At 41.9% G+C, this 13,343-nt stretch overlaps 1 protein-coding gene across 2 annotated transcripts in view; it reads left to right on the top strand.

Moving 5' to 3' along the window:
- LOC138981192 (dopamine receptor 1-like) overlaps nucleotides 1-13,343 on the top strand; it is a 71,869-nt gene that overhangs the window by 47,813 nt on the left and 10,713 nt on the right. Inside the window, exon 2 of one of the 2 annotated variants that reach the window (XM_070354031.1) lies at nucleotides 1,750-4,459. The exons of the other annotated variant lie outside the window; for it this stretch is intronic. The gene's annotated coding sequence lies outside the window, so the exon portion shown is untranslated. The remainder of the gene's footprint in view (nucleotides 1-1,749; nucleotides 4,460-13,343) is intronic. 2 annotated transcript variants of the gene reach the window in all.

The following is a 13,343-nucleotide window of genomic DNA, read 5'->3' as shown; positions in this document are numbered from 1 at the left end:
GTTAGGCGAATGTTCACCTTTCGCGGCCTTTATTCCAAGTCACACGGGTATTTGATGGACATTTTTATCTATGCCTATACAATTTTGCCAGGAAAGACCCTTTTGTCTATCGTGGGATCTTTAACGTGCACACCCCAATGTAGTGTACACGAAGGGACCTCGGTTTTTCGTCTCATCCGAAAGACTAGCACTTGAACCCACCATCTAGGTTAGGAAAGGGGGGAGAAAATAGCGGCCCGACCCAGGGTCGAACACGCAACCTCTCGATTCCGAGCGCAAGTGCGTTACCACTCGGCCACCCAGTCCATTTCAAGACAAGAAAGAAAATTGACGTATCACATGTGTTGGTCTTTCTGTATTCACAATGACAACCTTCTTTTGCACCCACATGCATCCGGCCTTTTACCCTACATACTACTACCAGACTCTCTGCTAATACACTATAGTCCAGCTTCAAACGAGAATGTAATATTGTCTGTTGGTTTAAACAATGTTTTATTAAATCAAACATGATACAATAATACAACAATAAACAATAGGGACACGAACTCAAGCGAACGCTAATATTACGCGCCCTACGTAGTTGGACAATAACACAAACATGACGTCGGACCGTAACATTACTTATAAACTGTGGAACTATCTAGATCAAAAGAATAATTAAAGCAAACCAGAAAGAATTAGAAAAAAGCTAGCAGGAGGAAGAGGGGGGGGGGTGGAGGGGGAGGAAAGAACGGTAGATACATATGAAAGATGAAGGTGGTTGGCGCATATACAAAAAAGAATATACGTCTGTTGTAAGTGATTGCCAAATATATTCTAGCGCTAGCGTGGCGGGAGAATGGCTTTGTGCCTTTTGAATCTTGTCAGAAACAGCAATCTTCTTTGGGAGGCAAATATTTAACTCTTTAGACCAATATTAGATTTTCTGCTAAAAATAGTGTAGCCCCGTTCAAGACTAGAATGAAACCTGCCCCACGTCTGGTTTACATGTCCACCAGAGATACTCTGCTGGCGTGGCGGCTTATTGTCGGTGCCTCACTGCCCAGCAATCTTCTTTATGCAAACAAACAAAAAAAAAAAATAGGTGTGGTTACGGTAACATAGCCCAAAAAATAAAAAATAGGGTAGGTAGGTAGGCAATCATTTTTTTTTAAGCTTTTTTTTCCAATGTGTACAAATTAAACCTACTTGACAGGGAAATAAGTGTGCGACTCGGGCGCTTTCGCTTGCATTGCGTTTTTTGCACTCTTTTTTGTTTGTTTGTTTTTTTGACAAATGTAATAAAAAGTTATAGGATCGGCCCCTAAAAATAGGGTAGGTCGGGTTATCGTAACCACACCTATTTTTTTTTAGGCCTTAGCAGAAATAGGCAATCTGCTTTTAAGTCTAGAGACTATTGGACGAATTCCTGCTGATACCTTGTGGGCTAGCTAGTTCCAACAGCGAATGCAAAATGACTCATTACACCAATATCTTGTTCTTTTTCTTCTGTTATTTTTTCTGTTCGTTTTTTGTTTTTGTTTTTGTTCCTGCATTCTTTCAGTACTTTCCATTATTCTCTTGGTTCTTTTCGTATACCCACTGAATCATTGCCAGAAGCAATCTTCTACAGCAGTTAATCGCAATCTTCATTTCACTCCACAGGCTGATATCAGATTGTCTGCCAGTGTAGAGTAGTGTGGTCTGTCCCGTTCCAGACACGAAAGAAAGCGGGCTCCTCATGTCTGTGTGTGTGTGTGTGTGCAGACAGCATTGGCGGCATGCGGTGAGTGGGATTATCGGCGCTGAGAGTGTTTGACCAAGGGGACAGGCGGACAGCGCCGGCAGTGGACATCAACGGAGGTCCTCGGTGACAACAGATAAATTGCCGTCCCTCACTCCGGCACTCGCCATTGGCACACGTGTGCTGGGAGGACCATGACGCAGGCGGCTCGGTCCTCTCTCTTTCACCCGCCCACCTTCCGAGGGCGTTCGGAGATACACACTTTTTAAACCGTTTCATCTTGGACATGTACGGAGGGTGTATGGAAATACAAACTTTTTCTCGACTTCGCCTTTTAAACTGTTAAAGCCCTTTTATCTTGGACATGTATGGAAATACAAACTTTTTCTCGACTTTGCCTTTTAAACCCTTAAAGCCGTTTCATCTTGGACCTGACGCAGGGCTGCAATCCAATTAAGGATCGAAAAAAAATATATATAAAAAAAGGAGAAATCTGCTGTGTTGGCCCACACTCTTGTAGTCTTAGCTGGCTCAGTCCTGGTCCACTCTGTGGCGCGAGATTGTGAGCGTGACACGGCGAGATCTGTGAGTGATGTGGACCCCAGTGCTTCAAGTCAAGTGTCGTCTGTCTGGCGTGCCGCTCTGTCCTGACTGAGGCGAACAGAACGTTCTGAATAAAATTTTGTTTAAACCAACAGAGCGTGCTGAACATCCAGAGTATTGCTATCGTCACGAATGCTGAACAGCACTCAGCTGAGACAGAAACGTGCAGTGGGTTACTTAAAATGTCGACTGTTCATACTGAAGTTCTCGTAACTTAAACCGTCGCGATATAGCCTTCGTGGTTGAAAACGACGTTAAACACCAAATAAATAAATAAAGAAAGAAAGATCGTAACTTAAACATGGATTTAGTCTTGTGAGGCTAACTTTACGAGTGTGTTATGTTACAGCAGAGATTAAAGCCAATAACTGTCAACCTATTAAAGTTTAATTTAGTCTGTCACGAGAAGTTAGTTGTTGTGATAACATTGACGGTACTAACATTTCATGAATGATAGTGCAGTCTGCCGTGAGCGCAGTTCACGGGTTCAGGCTGTGTGCTAAAGTGAGCACGTCACAGCACGGTATTCTTGCTACAGTTGCGGACAAGTTTTTCTGAGTTCACGCCTGCAACTTTCTCCTTAGCCCATAGCTAACTTCACGCAAGAAAGTTTCCACAAAAGTGTTGTGTTTGCCTTTTGTGTACACATGTGCAAAGGATTCAAAACTGCTACTGGATGTTGGAACTTATTTGACATCGGAAAGCATTCTGCATTCACACATTGGATACCTGTGTTTAATACGGTGGTGCTTTGTGGAACATGTGGTTATACCTGTGGACAGAACTAGCACGCCTTTACGCCCAAGGAGTAAAAGACCCCCGTGGATCAATCTTGAAAGCTTGATACCGGGATGTTTGAGGAACAAAATGCTAATCTGAAAGTGAAGCCAAAAGTGTGTGCCAGATATTAAGGAATAATATGCAAATCTGAAAGCGAAGCCAAAGCTGTGTGTCAACGTGATATCAAATTTCTTCCAAGTTTGGAAGACAAGTCCAGACCTACTTCACAAATTCCTGCAAGACTTGAAAAACCTGCAGAACCTTAGACTCTCAACAGCTCGACACCGCTCGTTCTGGCACGGTTCAGACAATAAACGTCTCCTAGGGGTAATTGTAATTGATTAAAAGTTCTGAGGGGGGAGAGAGAGACAGAGAGAGTGTCGTGTTAGCCTATCCCCAACGAACCGCCGTCTTTAAACAAGTCATTGACACTGTCCGGACAAAAGCCGTGCCACTGAGCCAGATTTCTGACCGCTTGGTGTGGTCATCGTGTGTGTACGTGTGTGTGTGCGTTTGTTCGGCCGGTTTTGTTGTGCCACTCCCTGGAGATCATGCCTGAGGATTTCACTTCCATTCTGAGGACTCGCCATTACCACTCTGATCATTCTTCCTTCGGTGATTGTACGTGTTTTGTTGTGGATCGTTCCTGCGGAAATAAGTGAGCGTGGTGTGAAACCACAGCCGGAGTTGTGTGCAAACTCTCTTGCAATCAAATCCTGTTGGTGCATACAACGGATTTTTTGGCTGTTCAGTACAGAGTTCTACTGTTCCGCTTGCTCAGAGTTGAGTTTGGGTTTTGAAGCTCGAATCAACAATTGGTCTGGGTTTTCTTGTGTTTCTTTGCAGCTCTGGACCATCTGTCAAAACTACTCAGACTAAGAGAAAAAAACCCACACCAAGCAAACCCGTAATCGCAGTTCTTACGAGGAGTGTTATTATCACTGATAGATGCATGCATACACATCAAAGGAGCATTACGCAATTCCAGTTCTCCTTCATTCGTCAGCCTACGCATACCAGTATTTGTGGAATCACAAAACATTATTTTCTGTGTTGATTCGATCATCTCAATCTGTGAAGGCCTCTTCGCTTTTTTTGCCAGTTTGCTTTTGGAGCCGGATCTATTCAGCCTAAGTTGTGTGCAAACTCTCTTGCAATCAAATCCCGTTGGTCCGTGGACTGTGACTCACAGAGCGAGTGACTGAGAGTGGAACACCTTTTTGCACAGGTGTGAGGGAAACACCTTTGTGTACAGGTGCCAGAGGGCCAGTGGGATTGCCTCTGTTGTCAATGCCGCGCTTGACCGGACGTTCTGCCGTTGTTGACACTCGTGACAGTGTCCGCATTTAGGTCAGTAACAACTTTTTTCTTTCCCTTTTCGATTAATTGGCTGAGAGGAGGTGTAGAAGACTGGGTTATAGTGATAAAAAAGATCTCGAAGGATAGATTTTCTGATCACATACACACAAGCACCCACACACACACGCGGACAGACGTATGAGGCGAAGTAGGTGGGAGGGAGTGGGAGAAGGCTGGAGGAAAGGAGAAGAGGAGGGGGGGGGGGGGGGGGATGTCGTTTGGCCTAAGGCAACAGCTTAGCGTCTTGTTTTTGTGTTTACCTACTTTGTATTAACGGGGAGTCATTCATTGCGCCTAATCGTGCCTTGTGGCGCACGTGCTCCTCGACTAGCGGAGATGACTGTGTCAAGGCGGTCCTTCATTCAGCCGGAAGTCGACTTCGCGAAGACTTCGCGAAGTCTTTTTACCGAAAACTCAGTGCTAAAGCTTCGTGCGGCCAGCTTCGCGAAGTATGCTTGGCGTAGTGGACTTCGCCCAGTTAAGGACAGGCTTTACTGTATGTGGTAAGGCCCGACGCTCACATATATATATATATCTAACTTCAGCAGGACCGACGACGCACTGCAGCTTATCCCAGCCCGCTACACGTTGCATGAAAGGAAAACAGGCCTAGTACTCGTCATAATCCCTATCGCGGCATAAATGATATGCAGTGCGTCGTCTGTGCCGCTGAAACTGCGCAGGTATATTCTGCCCATAACTCTTTGGTTGAAACGCGTCGATCCTTTCGTTATGTCCTTTTATATATGTATCAGTTGGTACGGGGAAGGGCTTGTTGGCTTTCGCGACAGTTACGCTTACCATCAAAAGACAGGTGTTTTAGTCACAGCATACAACAGAGAGGTACGGGGAAACAAAGAGAAAGATGATGATGATGATGATGATGATGATGATGATGATGATGATGATGATGATGATACTGATCATGATGATACTGATGATGTTGGAGCTTTGCTTTTGAAGGATAGTGCCTTTTTCCAACCTTTTCTTACAGAGACAGAGAGAGAGAGAGAGAGAGAGAGAGAGAGAGAGAGAGAGAGAGAGAGAGAGAGAGAGAGAGAGAGAGAGAGAGAGAGAGACAATGACAATGACAATGACAATGACAATTCTTTATTTTACGAGGGTAGTAGATTAAGCAGTGGTCTGCTTTTTTACATCCAGCCCTCGCCCTAAAGAGGGACTAACTACAAAAATGAAATAAAAATACAAGATAAAAAATAGAAAATAGAAAAACTAAAATTCTACATTTTAACAGAAAACTAAAGTGAAAACACATTATACATATGTACACAAAATGCATTGCATTGAGGTAAATTGCGAGTTAATTGATGTGAATTAAGTGGTAAAGTGCAGCTTGCACTTTCTCAACATCATGCTCTAATCCATACATTACATTTTAAAGAAAATCAATCGAACAAGCAAGACATTGCTAAGATCATCACACATCTAAATAGTGGTTGGTTTTTAAGTCCCTTCATCCGAAAAGGGTTTGTGTACATTATACCAATAAAGAGGAGAGGGGCATGTTTAATACAAAAAATGAATACCATTTAAGACAAATATCATTTACTTTGACTTCATTACATAAGACAAATATCTGCTCTTAAAACTATCAGTGCTGGTAGTTTGCCTCAGGAATGTTGGAAGAGAGTTCCAGAGACTGCTACCTGAATACACTAAACAGGTCAATCCGAGGAACAGGAGTGTTTAATCTCATAAATTGACGTGAATTCCTCATGGTAAATTTTGTACGTAAAGTTTCAGGTACACATCCAGTGATAATTTTGCTCATAAGGGTACATTTATTATAGCCAAGTCTTTCCTTCAGAGGGAGAATGCCTAAGTTTATGTAGTCTAATTCATTCAGGGTTGTTTTCTTTAATAAGACTACTTTCAACGCTCGTTTGTGTAATCTAATTATAGGTTTTAGTGAATTATCACTTGCCGAATCCCATAAGGTTGATGCGTAATCAATAACAGATTGAATATGGGCATTAAAGAATAACTTCCTGGCTTCCAAATTCAGGAAGTGCTTGATTCTAGATAAGAGATATACTTTCTTGGACATGACTTTAGAAAGTTGTTCGATGTGGTGTGACCATGACAGGTTGTTATCGATGGTCACTTTATGATGGTTGACTGTTGAAACAATTTCATCATTGACAATTAAATCGGGAAATGTGGAGATTATGTTCTGTCGTTTTTGTCTAGTTGTTATTATCATGCATTTAGTTTTTTGGGGGTTCAGGGACATATGATTTAGCTCAGTCCATGCACTCAGCTGGTTTAAACTTTCTTGCAGTGATTCAGATAAACGATTTAAATTGGTGTCACTGGAGTGTATGGTAGTGTCATCTGCAAAAAGTTCACACAAGTTTTTAATATGAAGGGGCAGGTCATTTATGTATATGGAGAAAAGTAGAGGGCCTAAAACTGACCCTTGAGGTACGCCATACCGTACAGCCTGCATACTTGATGCCGAGGCGTTCGCATGCACACTTTGTTGCTTGTCGCTGAGAAAAGAACAAAGGCAGTCCCGAGGCCATATAATTTGAGTTTTCTGAGTAACAACTTGTGATCAATTACATCAAAAGTTTTAGCAAAGTCTACAAAAACAGCACAACAAAATTCATTATGGTTTATCTTGTCCAACCAATGATCAACAAGAGAGATTAAGGCAGTGTGACACGAGTGATTAGTCCTAAAGCAAGACTGGTTCGGGTGAAATAATTGATTGTGATCAAAGTGCGCTAATAGGTGTTTGTTTATATGTTTTTCAAGTGGCTTTTATAATACAGACAATATAGAAATCGGTCTATAGTTTGAGGGGTCTTTCTTCTCACCAGATTTAAACAAAGGAATAATTTTTGCCTGTTTGAGTGCTATTGGAAAATATTGTTTGTCTAAACAGAGATTATAAATGTAAGTGAGAGTTTCGGAAATTACCGGGGCTGATAACTTAAGAATTCTTCCATCTAATCCGTCTATCCCCCGGGTACCTGTTTGCTTTAAATGTGTGAGTGCTTGAAAGACTTCAGGCACTGTAAGCGAAGGAATATTTAATTGAGATGAAATTTCTTTTGACTTACAGAAGTCTTCTAAAACTTCCAAATTATTGAGGTTAGTTGTATCATTTAAAATAACTTTTTCAGATATTTTGGAAAAATGTGTATTTAGATCATCAGTTGTTATGTCTCTAACGCAGAGAGAGAGAGAGAGAGAGAGAGAGAGAGAGAGAGAGAGAGAGAGAGAGAGAGAGAGAGAGAGAGAGAGAGAGAGAGAGAGAGAGAGAGAGAGAGAGAGAGAGAGAGAGTGAGAGTGAGAGTAAGAGAGAGACAGAGACAGGCAGAACCAGACAGAACCAGACAGACAGACAGGAGATCAAGTAAACAGATACATGTATATATATATATATTATTATATATATATATATATATATACGTATTAGTCGTGTCCGTACCACAACAACATATATATATTGAACGCTTGCCACCTACCAGAAACGATGGTGGTCTCTACTCAACGAATTTCTAAAAAGCTTCTTTCGAAAATTGTTGACCACCTTCGCGCTGCCGTATACAGTGGACCCCCCCCCCCCCCCTTAAGACACCCCCCCCCCTGATTTAAGAATCCCTCCCCTTTAAGACTGTTTTCTCGGACTTACTGTTGATAACCTGTGTAGATGTACCCCCATTTTAAGACTCCCTCCTTTTAAGACCTGCCTTGCTCAGCTTTGTGGAGGTCTTAAAATGGGGTTCCACTGTATTCCGTTGCATCACGCACATGTATGCCCCCTGCAGGAAATATTGTTTAGTGTTAAAAGGGTGAGCCGTGGGAATAAAACAAATTGCTCCAGCTTTCAAGAGTTGCGTGCGTGGCTTGGCGTCCTCCTACGACTTTGTCAGATGGTCCTTCACCGTTTTCTTCTCTTCGGGCTTTCGTGACGTGAAGCACCCACACCGTCAGCATTCTGCGGGTCATTCTCAAACGGTGCAGGTTAAGAAATGTGTCGAAACCGTGGAGTAAGTTAAGTTGTCTACCACACGTGACAAGCCTTTGCCATTTAATAAAGTACGCATGATATTCGAGCGCGAAGAGCAGAAATTGAATGTATGAGAAGTAGCGACTGAAACGTGGTTACGTCGACATTTTCCCCCTTTTTGTGCTTCGTTTTTTGGGTTTTTTTTGGTGTTTTGTTGTGATTGTGTGTGTGTGTGTGTGTGTGTGGGGGGACTTACTTGCTCTGAGCTGTGTTGTCATTGTCACTCAGATAACACGGAGATAGGGCGGGATGTCAGTGGGCGATATGTAGGGCAAACTTGTTAGTATTTCAGTTTGCGCTTGGGGAGACATAGATCAACATACATGTACAAGTTTTAGCACATTGATTAGTGATTCGGCTTATACAACTGTGGCCGGTGTACTGCTTTGATGAGGATAATGCTGCAAGTGTGCCCAAATATATGTCTTTGTGGAATTAGTTGGAAGATAGAGAAGATGAAAATCAATGAGGTTTTTTTGTTTGTTTCATTAAAAATGAGCTTTTTGGTCTTCTTTTTCAGATGAATTTTGAAAGGATTATTCCGAGGGGGGGGGGGGGGGGGATTAAAATCGTACAAAATCCTTCACGTTTGTACATTTGGAGTAAAGGAATAAGGTTAAACAAAATCAGATACACTTTCAGGATGTTTGATATGTTGTCTTTGCAGGATTACACGGGAAAGCTTAAAAGTAGAAAGTATATACGGTACGAATGATCTCTGTAGCCTGTGTTATTTTGTGTGGAGTTTTAATCGCTTTTCGCACAAACCTTTAAAACGGAAGATACGATGCAGTTCTATGCTTGGCGCTGGTGGACAATATTCACTTTTTTTTGCCCAAAACACACTTTTTTGGCCAAAAACGTACATTTTTGGCCAAAAAAGCAAAGTTTTGGCCAAAAAAGTGAATATTGTCCACCAGCGCCAAGCATACAGTTCACTTTGACAAAGACACACGTGCAGGCATTTGGTGAAGTGCGACTGTTTTTCACGAGAGGTTGAGAATTCCCATTGCGCCTAGAACATGACATAACGTAGCAAGTTAAAGGCACAGTAAGCCTCCCGTAAACCATCCCATATACTGTCAGGCTTTTACACACAGTACAAACACCCTTCCATTTAAACGCTCACCGAACGGGAACATCCTGGCTGCTTTCCGTCGAGAGTGAGAAATGTTCAAAGAATTTATTTTCGTGGACCGTCTGATCTACAATCAGGCGCCTCGTTTTGGCGCTAGAACTAACTTTTAAAATCTAAATAATAAATTGACAGCTTGTAACACAAACATTCTTATATCATAAAAGATTTCTTTTTTCATCAAGACAAGATCAGTACAATTCGAAGTTTTGAAAGTTTTAAAAAAGATAGCCCGGAAGCAGGGTCACGAAAGGTCGTGTCTCAAAGCAGACGATTTTTCTGCATAGCGCTCGCTTTCTTTGAAGCCAGCCGCCGCCGACAAGTCACGCTTTCTTTGAAGCCAGCCGCCGCCGCCAAGTTCATATGTGACTCGCAGCCGTTTGTTGTGTTTTAGAATCAGAGGTACACAATAACGTGCTATTGCAGATACAGCCAGTCGCATTGAAATCACAAACTGACGATTAAATTGTGAAAAAAAGGAAAGTGGATCACACGGGTTCACGATGGCTCAGGGGTTAGATAAACCACAACATAGCAATTCAAACAAACTGTTTCATTTAATGCACTATTAAATGTTATTGCAAGTGTGTTCCATAAGATTAGAACTGCTTTTTTTATTAGAAGATTTAAATCGTTTTGTAAACCATTTGAGACATATACTGGGGCTTTAAACAACACAGAGACTGAGCACAATAAGACAGTGTCAATAGTCAGTCGCTTTAAATGTAATTCGCTATTACCGGAAGAATGTAGGGCGGAAGAAGCAATTTTCACGGGTGTTTTACAGTCACTCCGAACATTGATTTTTCTCGCGCAGCTGATCATTATCCGTGACAAAAATCTATAGCGTTACAGCGCGCAGGCTCACAGCGGATCAACGACACAGTGAGCATCCGTTTTCACGTGCTGCACGCGACGCCGCTGTGACAGGAAGAGCAACAAGTAAAGAAACAAGCCGCTGTTAACTCCCTCTCGTGTTAAATGTTTCTTTCTTTATTTGGTGTTTAACGTCGTTTTCAACCATTCAAGGTTATATCGCGACGGCTCCTGTTAATGGGGGCGAATACCGATACCGTGATGTAACGACAAACGCTTTCAGCGTGGCGCTGGTCATTTGTATTTATTTCGTTGTTGGGATAACAATTGTTTGTGTGTGTGTGTGTGCGTGTGTGTGTGTGTATGTTTGTGTGTGTGTGTGTGTGTGTGTGTGTATGTTTGTGTGTGTGTGTGTGTGTGTGTGTGTGTGTGTGTGTGTGTGTGTGTGTGTTTTGCTTTTACTGTCTGTTAGTGTTTTAAACTTTCTGCTGGTAGGCCTACGTTCGAAGTCTTGTTTTCCGTTGTCGTTGAAAAGGTATTTATATTCAGCAAAACACTTTGCATAAACTTTCATCTACAAAATCTGAAGAAAAGTTTCCTTATAACAAAAAGAATACTTGACACTGGACGTTTAGTTTCGCAACAAACGAAGGCACGCTAACATGAAAGTGATTTTCGTAAGGGCGCAATTACCTACTTGTAAAGATCTCCTTCAGAAATAATCCGCGTCGGTGGTTTCAAAGCTAACACCTTTCATGCTGGATTCTCATCATACTGAAGTTTATGACACTGCCAGTTAACGCTTCTGGTCATATTTAATTACACCATTAACTCATAGATGACATAGCGACAGCTGAGAAAAAGTCGCTGTGCCATTTTTGAGTTGATGTCACAATTAAACAGCCCCTCTAGGTTAACAAATCAATACATGTACGACCATTTTTGAGTCACTTGAGAAAAAGTGACTCTATGTAATCGGTCAGTGTTAGTCTGTCCGGCCGGCCGTCCACCACCTTAACGTTGGACTTTTCTCGGAAACTATCAAAGCGATCGGGCTCATATTTTGTTTAGTCGTGACCTCCAATGACCTCTACACTTTAACGATGGTTTCGTTGACCTTTGACCTTTTTCAAGGTCACAGGTCAGCGTCAAAGGAAAAATTAGACATTTTATATCTTTTCTCGGAAACTATCAAAGCGATCGGGCTCATATTTTGTTTAGTCGTGACCTCCAATGACCTCTACACTTTAACGATGGTTTCGTTGACCTTTGACCTTTTTCAAGGTCACAGGTCAGCGTCAAAGGAAAAATTAGACATTTTATATCTTTGACAAAGTTCATCGGATGTGATTGAAACTTTGTAGGATTATTCTTTACATCAAAGTATTTACATCTGTAGCCTTTTACGAACGTTATCAGAAAAACAAGGGAGATAACTAGCCTTTTCTGTTCGGCAACACACAACTTAACGTTGGGCTTTTCTCGGAAACTATAAAAGTGACCGGGCTCAAATTTTATGTGAACGTGACTCATTGTGTTGTGAATAGCAATTTCTTCCTGTCCATCTGATGCCTCATATAATATTCAGAACTGCGAAAGTGACTCGATCGAGCGTTTGCTCTTCTTGTTTTTTCATATGCAAATCTCAACACAAGGAAGAGAAATAAGGTAGGGCGACGGGTATTTATAGATAGGTTCACTAAAATAGCCCATATAGGTAGGGCGACGGGTATTTATAGGTTCACTAAAATAGCCCATATAGGTAGGGCGACGGGTATTTATAGGTTCAATAAAATAGCCCATATAGGTAGGGCGACGGGTATTTATAGGTTTAATAAAATAGCCCATATAGGTAGGGCGACGGGTATTTATAGGTTCAATGAAATAGCCCGTATAGGTAGGGCGACGGGTATTTATAGGTTCAATAAAATAGCCCATATAGGTAGGGCGACGGGTATTTATAGGTTCAATAAAATAGCCCATAGATGAACAATCCTCTTATTATAGATGTTTAGTGACAGAACGGATGGATGTCACGTGTCATTGTGAGTCTTGACGTATTCTTGTTCTGCACGTCGGCTATTTATTTGTGAAGTGGGGGAATGGATAGAAGGTGGGATTGGGGATCGAGGGGGGAAGGACAGATTTTTGAAAGTGTGATAGGGGTGAAAGGGGGGTGGGGAATAAGAAGTATAGTTTTCGATGCACGAATTGATAACTTCTTAGCGTAATAAAAAAAAATACATGACTTTCTTGCGACCCCTCTTTCTCTGGATGCTTATAGATGCTTGCATGAGAGGTTGTCATGTTGTTGCCGGTGTTCTGAACTCCGTTTTTATTGGCTGCTCCAGCGCGACTGCTAAGTGGCGTCGCTCCAAATTCATCCTCTCGCACACCCATTTGCGTCAAGCCAAGTATAGGAAATCCATTGAGTGTAGAGACTGAGAGCCAGAATCCACAAGTGGAGATCAGACCGGGATTTTGACAAGGGTTTGTCTGTCACCCGGTGTCTCCAGTAGTGCTAGCTGGTAGTAATGTAGTTCAGATAAGGGAATTGACAGAATCCGTCACCTGTTCTCAAAAGATGCACGAGTGCGCACAGATGTTTTGCTACTGTCATAAAAATCAGCACTTCATCGTATTACATTTTCGAGTGCTGGTGGGTACGCATACGTCCAGCAGACGAAATCCGTTGAATTTTAAGAAATCGAATATGAATCTAGCAAATGCCAGGATTTCCGTTGCTGTCAGCGACGATGCTATATTTAAGTCAGAGTACTTGTATGGAAAATCTCTATCAGCAAGAACTGCCTTAACACTTAATTGAACGATGAAACAACAATTATTGAGATATGTCTTGTATGTGATGTTCATATTCCGCA

Source organism: Littorina saxatilis, linkage group LG12 (assembly GCF_037325665.1).
Source record: "Littorina saxatilis isolate snail1 linkage group LG12, US_GU_Lsax_2.0, whole genome shotgun sequence".
In the NCBI taxonomy this organism is placed as follows: domain Eukaryota; kingdom Metazoa; phylum Mollusca; class Gastropoda; order Littorinimorpha; family Littorinidae; genus Littorina; species Littorina saxatilis.
Note: the sequence above shows the minus strand (reverse complement) of the source record. Positions and strands in the feature narration are given on the sequence as shown.